The sequence below is a fragment of the Gracilinanus agilis genome, chromosome 1, assembly GCF_016433145.1.
Source record: "Gracilinanus agilis isolate LMUSP501 chromosome 1, AgileGrace, whole genome shotgun sequence".
In the NCBI taxonomy this organism is placed as follows: domain Eukaryota; kingdom Metazoa; phylum Chordata; class Mammalia; order Didelphimorphia; family Didelphidae; genus Gracilinanus; species Gracilinanus agilis.
In genome coordinates, this window is record NC_058130.1 from 776,412,155 (window position 1) to 776,420,731 (window position 8,577).

Consider the following 8,577-nt stretch of genomic DNA (forward strand, 5'->3'; position numbering starts at 1 on the left):
TCCCTTCCCTTCCCTTCCCTTCCCTTCCCTTCCCTTCTCATCCCTTCCCTTCCTTTCCCTTCCCTTCTCCCTTCTCATCCGTTCCCCTCCCTTCTTCCCTTCCCTTCTTTCACCCATGGGCCTTGCATGGACCATGGATGATGACTAGAGGCAGACACTCACTCTGGCCCTGGACAGAGGCCCTGCTAAGGGGACCCAGGGAAAGGGCTCCAAGAAGGCAGATGGGTGGACGGGCCCTCGCAGGGAATGGGCCCGGTGTGGGGAGCTCAGTGGGTGCTTTGCTGGAGAAGCTGAATGGGGTCAGGTGTGACCCCACAGGAGGGCCCTGAAGCCAGTCACCCACCTCCATTCCACTTCTCCAGGGGAGGAGGCAAGCCCTTGAGGCTGGGGGGGATCCTGGGGGAGAGGGGCCCTTTCCCCGTGGCCTCCATGCCTGCCCGCTGCGCCCTTTCCCCCGTCTTGTCCCTGCCCCCTTCTTCCTGTCTGTCTGTCTCCTGATGTGATTGCTGGTTCTCTAGCCTGTATGTAGCATCACCTTGTTCCTGTCCGTTTGGGGGTGTTCAATCTCAATAAAGATGGACTTTCTATAGGGGTTCAGTAGCCCCAGAGACAAGGAGGTGACCGTCGTTTCTGCCTTCCTGGGCCCAGCCTGGCTCTGTTCCCAAACAGCCCCCCACGGCCCTCCTCAGAGGCTCCCGGAAGGTCGGGGCTGCCCGCTGAGGCTGAAGCCAGGTTGGGGCCAGCCCTTTGGGTCTATCCGCTCCCGGGACGGCCCCAGCAGGCTTAGCCTCATTCCTCGCCCGTGGCACAGACTCACTGACCGGCTCTGGCCTTGGCTCCTGGTCAATGCCGGGATTTACTCGCTCCGGGGCCAACACTGGTCTTTGCTTCACTTCGACTCCCAGCGGGTCAATCGATCGTGCTTCGGGTCATGGAATAGTCAATGCGGCCCTCGGCCCTCCTCCCCTGTGGCGCCTCGTGCTGCGCCAGTGCCCAGAGACTGCCCAGGAGGAAGCCCCCAGAAGGAGGGGGCGGGGCAGTGGTTGGAGGCGGGGGCTGCGCAGCGGAGACCCTCGGGGGGAAGAGGGCCTCCTTGTCCCCTTCCTTCCTCCATGACATCCATAGCATTTCTGTGGCTCTGAGATGGGCCCCAGGACTAGGAAACAATCTGGCGTTTCCAGCTGGGTCAGGACTGGCCAAGGAATCCCAGAGTTCAGAGCTGGAAGGAGGGTCTCCTGTTCCAGATACGACCTAAAGCCCTCTCCCAGGAGGTACGAAATCATATCTAGACATCCAACTGCGAGAAGACTCTTCTCTGAAGAGAAAGGATGCTCGGATTAGGGATCTAGACCTGGAAGGGCCACCAAACCCATAAAAACTCCTCATTTTACAAAGCGGAAACAAGGCAAGAAGTGACTTGTCCAGGGTCATACAGCTAGACAATGTCGGAGGCGAGATTAAAACCCAGGTCTTCCTGACTCCCAGTCAAGAGCTCTGACCACTGCTTGATGCCAGGATAGGACCTTTGGGGGAAAGTTATTTGTCCTCCAGAGAAGGCAGATTTGCTTTCATAACCTGCCCCTTGGCCCATCCAGGTGAGGCCAGAGGCCAGAGAGAAATAGGGATCAAAAGACATCACGTGACGGTCTCCTGGTTAGCTCACATCCCCGAGCAAGGCCTCCTAGCTTGTGGGGTCGTCGCTGAAACCTGCTGACCACCGCTGGTCCCACGAGTCAGGCAAGGAGAAACCCCCTGCCAGAGGGAACCTGCGAAGCTGCGCCGACAAGGAACTCCGGGCCGAGGGCCGCAGGTGGCTTCTTCATTGTGGCTCCCGGGGGAAGGCAGGGAGGGCCTTTGGGTGACAAAGGCAGCTCTGGGAAGGGAAGGGCTGGTCAGGTCGCCGGCGTCTAAGCCCCATTCTTGGGTCTCCGGGCTCTTGGCCAGGGATGGAGTGCGAATCTAGTCACTAGAGTCTGGCGATCGAAAGGGCTTCCTACCATCAGTCCTTAGCCTGGACGTGTGTTTATATTTTGATATAAATTCAGGTTCATTAGTTCCCTTTGTAATCCTATATAACTTGTAGATTTAAAAATAGTGTTCTGAGAAAAGGGGGTTTTAGGGCCTTCACTAGACAGCCAAAGGGTTTGAGTTGATTTTTTTTAATGTCTCTAGTGGAGTGCCCCAGGGATCTGCCCTTGGCTGTTTAATATTTTTTATCAGTGCCTTGAGTAAAACCACAGATAGGCGAGGTATCAGATTTACAAATGGAATGTAACTTGAGGGGGTCAAGAATACACTGACCAGGGGCAGCTGGGAGGTTCGGTGGTTAGAGCCAGGTCTGGAGATGAGATACTTCCTAGCTGGGTGACCCTGGGCCAGTCACTTAACCCCCATTGCCTAGCCCTGATGGTTCTTCTGCCTTGGAACCTATCTACATTCTTGATTCTAAGATGGAAGGTGGGGGGCAGCTGGGTAGCTCAGTGGATTGAGAGTCAGGCCTAGAGACGGGAGGTCCTGGGTTCAAATCCGGCCTCAGACACTTCCCCGCTGTGTGACCCTGGGCAAGTCACTTGACCCCCATGGCCCACCCTTACCACTCTTCTACCTATGAGCCAATACACAGAAGTTAAGGGTTTAAAAAAAACCCTACCTATTCCAAGATGGAAGGTAATGGTTTAAAAAAATAGATTAGTTGCATCTAGACCCAAAAAAGATTTTGATGAGGTAAAGCATTGGACCAAATCTAATTAGATCAAATTTAAAAGGGAGAAAGTGTCACCCTTGAATTAAAAAAAAATACAGAGTTATTTCTCAGTTACAAGATGGCGGAGGCATGGCTGGACAAGTCTACTTGGAGATTGACTCAATGATAATAATGGGCCCAAAATCCTATTGCTGTTGCGGCTCCAGAGGCCTGTGGCGCCGGTCTAGGACCAGGGAGGTGAGAAAGCTGCTGTCCTCCAATCAGTCTAGACGAGGCTATTTCGTTCTGGGCGCCATATTTTGGACAGGCCATTGGTAAACTGAAGAGGGCCCAAAGGAAGATGGCTAGGATGATAAGGAGACTTGAGATCATAGTCCATGAAGATCAGGTAAGCAGCTAGAGAGCCTAGATGGGCAGAGGGGGGGGGGGGTCTTGGAGTTGGGAGGGCTTGAGTTCGAATCCTACCTCCATCACATACTGGTTCTGTGACTCTGGATGAGTTTACCACATGATCACGAGGCATTCTGGGATCTAGGGCTGAGATGCTGTTATTTATGACATTTATAAAGAAGGAAACAAGCCCAAAGAGGGAAGTGATGTTAACCAAGGTCTCACAGTCAGTCAGGAAGCCATGAGCATTTATTAATCACCTATTAAGTGCCTGGCTCTAGGGCCAAGTGAGGCTGAGGGAGTTGAGGGCATCCAGAACCCGAAGCTGGACTGCTCAGTTAGCCAAAAGGGAGGACGGGCACCTAAGCCGAGCCTTGCAGAGAGGTTGTGCCCAAGTGGAGGGAAGAGAAGGAGTTAAAGTTGTGTAGCTGGTACCCTCTGAGGGTGGACCAGGGAGATGGGCCCGACCGAGGCCCCAGGAGGGAGAGGGGAAGGTCCCATGCCTTCACCGGGCATTCTCCCTCCTCCCAACACTCAGGCAGAGATCTGTGACCAGGATTCCCCCAGCCTGTGAAGCCAGTGGGAACCCAGACACCAGGAGGGCAGAGCTGGAAGCCCTTGGCACCTGGCCCACTCTGTCATTGCCAGGGAAGAACAAGTGTGGAGTAAATCAAACCCAGCCCCTAGAGACACGAGCAGGAGGAGAGCTGGAGAGCAAAGGGGGGAGGAGAAGGAGAAGGGACTGGGAGAGGGAAAGCCCACAACGGAGGGGAAGAAAGGAAGAGAAGGAAAAGGAAGACAGGGCAGAGAGGAGAAGCAGGCAAGAGGGAGAGAGAGAGAAGGATAATGGGTGGGAGGGAGAGAAGAAGAAGAAAAAGAGTGGGGGAGAGAGAGAGGAGAGAGAGACAGAGATAGAGGAAGGAGGGAGGGAGAGAGAGAGAGAGAGAGAGAGAGGAGGGAGACAGAGGCAGAGAGGAGGGGGGAGAAAGACAGAGAGAGAGGAAGGGAGAGACAGAAAGAGAGGAGGGAGAGAGGAAGAGAGAGACAGAGAGAGAGGAAGGAGGGAGGAGGAGGAGGAGGAGGAGAGAGAGAGAGAGAGAGAGAGAGAGAGAAAGGACAGAAAGAGAGGAGGGAGAGAAAGAAGGGGTCGAGAGAGCAGGAAAGAGAGAGAGGGAAAGAGGGTGAGTGGAAGATGGGGGAAAGAGAAAGGACAGAACAGGAGAGAGACCAAGAGAGAAAGAGGAGATAAGAAAGGAGGGTAGGAGGGGGCTGGAAAGGGGAGGAAGGGTGGGAAGGAGAGCAACAGAGAAATGAATAGGGAAGAAGAGAAAGGGCAGGAATAAGGAGAAAGAGAGAACAAAAGAGGAGAGAGAAGCTAAAAGGAAGGCTTGTGGGGAAAGGAGAGAGAAGAGCAGGAATGGGAGGGGGACGCCAGGAAGGGGCTTGCCTGTGAGGCTCCTGTTCTTTTTTCTGGAATTTTGAATCAGGGACCCTCAAAGGAGCTCCCCCAGGCATGGCTCTCCTTGAAGAGTAGGGAAGGAAGCAACTCGTGCCAACTCAGGATGTCTGCAGTGACAAACAACTTCACTCAGCTGCTGCATCAAGCTGGCACCAAGGAGCAGCCTTCCTCCCCAGGAGCTGAGCCTTCTCTCCCTATAACAGCTCCCACCCCCACTCCCCACCTGCTGCACCCAACCAGGCCTTCCTGAGGGCCAGGTAAGGCAATGATGACTTCAGGCCCCAAAAGAGATCAGAAGAACGAAACCCAGAAAGCAAAAAGGCCTCCTCACGCGGCAAACCAGGGGTAGAACCAGGCCGGATGCCAAGCTGTCTCGCTGGCTCTTTCCAATACAGGGCACAGCCAGGGCTTGGTAGGACGTGAGCCAACAGGATGAGGGGGTTGTCCTGGTTTTCAGAAACGAGAACAGAGTGAGTCTGACAGCGACATCCTAGTCTGGCCAACTTGTCTTCAGTTTCTGACAAGACTTTGGAGCACAATAGTAAAAGGATGGCTAGCGAGCATTTAGAAAAGCAGCAGCGGTTATGCCGAGGAGCCGGCGAGGTCTCACTGCCCTCTCGGGCTGGACCAGGCGAGGAGGACGCTTACAGAGCGGGCCTTGATTCGAGGAAAGGATTCAACTTGGTTTCTCCTAATATCCTTGCAGACAGGGCGGCACGTGAGGCAGGAGAGTGAGGTGGATTTGGAATTCACTGAATGGTTGAACCCAAGTGAATCAGTCAACAAGTCATTTATGAAGCACCTAGTTAGCACCTGTCGGGCACTGATCGAGGCACCGGGAAAAGCATCAGTCCCAGGCTGTCAGCTTGGAAGGTCTCTAGTGGAGGGCCGCAGGAATCCGTCCTTGGCCGTCTTCTGTTTGATCTGTAACTTGCAAATCGTGGCGTGCTTAACAGATTTGAGGAGGGGGGAGAAAGGGCCAGGATGGACCCCCAACACACCGGAGAAGACCTTCAGACTAGAACCCGAGGCCAAATCTAATAAGATGAAGTTCAGCAGAGAGAAATGTTTTCTCACGCTTGGAAGCTTTGTTTTTTAAAATCACTAACCATGTTTACACTTAGAACATGGTGGAGAAGGGATCAAATCTGGCCTCAGACGTTTCCTAGCTATGTGACCCTGGGCAAGTCACTTAACTCCTACTGCCCACCCTTACTGCTCTTCTGCCTTAGAACCAATACACAGTATTGATTCAAAGACCAGAAGGTAAAGATTTTAAAATTTAAAATTTAAATTTACAAAAAGGAGTCATTTGGGGCAGCCACCAAAGCTAACACAATCTTGAGCAGCATTAAGCTAAGAGCTGACATTATTAGAGCTTTTTAAGGTTTGCAAAGCACTTTATAAATAGTATTGATTTGATCTTTGAAACAACCCTGGGAGGTAGGTGCTCTTATTAGCCCCATTCTACGGATTAGTAGTTATGTCGTTGCATTAACTGACAGAAAGGAAGTGACTTGCCCAGGGTCACACAACTAATAACTGTGGGAGGCTGGATCTGAACTCGGGTCTTCCTGACTCCAGATCCAGCATTCTGTTCACTGTGGCACCCCCTAGTTGCCTCTGAGAACTCTCTTCATCCATCCGCCCTGGGAAGTGGGGCAGGATAGACAACCTGAAGAGTAGGAGTCAAGGACCTTAAGATGGTAGCTCTTCAAGGAAATCCTCCTCCTGAAAAGCAGGGAAAATCTGATGTAAATCAACAGCTTCCCCCTTTGGGGCTTGTGTAAGAGCAGCCCTGCTCTGCTCCCTCTCTACCAAGCCAGGGATGACATTTCGGGGCTTCGCCTATCATGCTCCTCTTCTCCTCTGGGTGTCCTGCTTCCCCCACCCTGGCCTGTCTGCCCAGAGAGCACCCACCTGGGCTCTAGGTGTCCATCCCCTCCTTCTTTTGCCCCCCCCATCCATTTCCCAGAGGGAAAAATAATCTTTCCCTGCCCCCAATGGTGGCTCTCTTCTGGGCAACAATGGGTTAATCAGATCCCTGCACATCACAGGCACTAGAAGAGAAGAGACTTTGGGCCCCAGTTCCTCTCATTTTAGAGAAGTAATAACAGACCCAAAGTCTGTACAGAAAAGAGGAAGTAGCAGAGTCAGGATTTGAACCCAGAGCCTCGGATTCCCAAGTGAGTGCTCCAGCTGCCTTCATCTCAAAGGCCGATGACATCAAAGAGCCTCTGAGGAAGGGGGCAGATGGCAGGTGTGGGAAGCAGGAAGGCGGGCCAGGAGGGGAGAAGCATGGAGCCTCTCCCAATTCCATTCCTCTGAGCAACCACTTAGATGCCTACTAGGAACGCGCTTGGCCCTGGGCATGGTCAGACATACCGGTGGCCCAGTGACCTGTGAGTGTGGCTGTCAGCCATGATCCCTGGAACCCTGGAAGAGTCACCTAACTCCTCTGAGCCTCGGCTCCTTCCTCTCTGAAATGAGGGGGTGGGACCCATCGGCCCCCAAGCCCCCTTCTCGTTCTAGGTCCGGCTCCCAGGAGCCACCAGGGCCAACGCTTGGTAACCCACGAAAAGAGGGAAAATACAAAATGTCCCCAGGGGTGCAACAAACACGCAACGGGACCTGCCCTCCAGGAGGTAGACCTCAGAGGTCCAGAGAGTTGGGGGAGGGGGGGAGATCCAGCCCCCCCACACCATGGCCCTCCCAAGGAGACGGCTCTCTCGAGTCTCTGCCCGCAGCCCAAAGCTCTGCTCATTGGTGGGGAAGCTGGTGGCTGCCATCCTGGGGAGAGCACACGGGGAGTCATTTTTCAAATACTAATCACTCAGCAGACAAGCATGGCTGGTCCTCTTGGCACTCCCTGGCCACGCAGGGGACAGAGGGAGGCTGGGAGTTGGGGGTTCCCTCTGGCACTCTATTCTGCTCAGGATGGCAGAGTGGGTGGACGAAGGGGAGAAGACTTGAGTTCCAATCCCACCTTGGATGCTCCCCATCTACATGATTCTGGGTGGATCAGTTCCCCAAGGAGTATTTATGACGTTTGGGAGATAGAAAGACAAGGAGGTGGCATTCCTATCCCTGAGCCTCAGTTTCCTTATCTGCAAAACAGGGATATCATAATAGCCCCCACCTCCTCAGAGGGCTTTGAGGGATAGAAAGCTACAGAAACAGCAGGATTTTTCCACCTAGAGCCGGATAGAAAGGGCTACCAAGTTGTTCCCCCAAACATCAACCATAATAGTAACTAAAACCCCGAGCCTTTGGGTAAGTCTTGTCCTCTCTCAGATCTTCTTTGCAAATACAAAAACCCCTGGGAGAAGGGACCCTTGGAGTGGTTTCTGTAAGGCTGAGTTTGGAACTTCAGGGGAAGGGTGGCTCAGGAGACAGCGCCAGTCCTGGAGCTGGGGGGTCCCGGCCCCAGACACTTCTGAGCTGGGTGCTTCTGGGCCCGTCACTTAACCCCAACTGCCTAGCCCTCGCCGCTCTGACTGACTGTGAATCAGAAGGCAAGAGTTTAAAATGAAAACGTGAGAGGGAGTCATAGAAGGTCGCAAATTTTCAAGCTGAAAAGCCATCATTGAGTCATCTTGCAGTCTGGGAGTGGAAAAATAGCCCTGCAAGGACTCAAGCGTAGGAAAGGTCTGTCTGCTCTACTGCAGATGCCTCTAAGAGAGCCCTGAACACCTGAGGAGGGAAGGCTGAAAGAGACCCAAAGAATAGAGATGGAGATGGAGCAGGACCTAGGATGGGGTCACGAGGGCTTTGTCCTAGGGCAGAAAGTTTTAAAGGGCTGCCCCTTCCTGAGATCCTCTCTTGCTTGGATCATGGAAAGAAAACTTAAGAAACAGATCCTTTGGGATGAGCTTTCTCTCTTGCCCTGTGCTCCCAGTAAGTGGGAGTGAGCCCCACCACAGTATAGGCACAAAAATTGCTAGTTCCCTCTTTCAATGAAAAGGCAAAGACAAACCCTGAAGCCTTTGCAATTTGAGTCAGCCCTCCCCATTCTAGTCTGTAT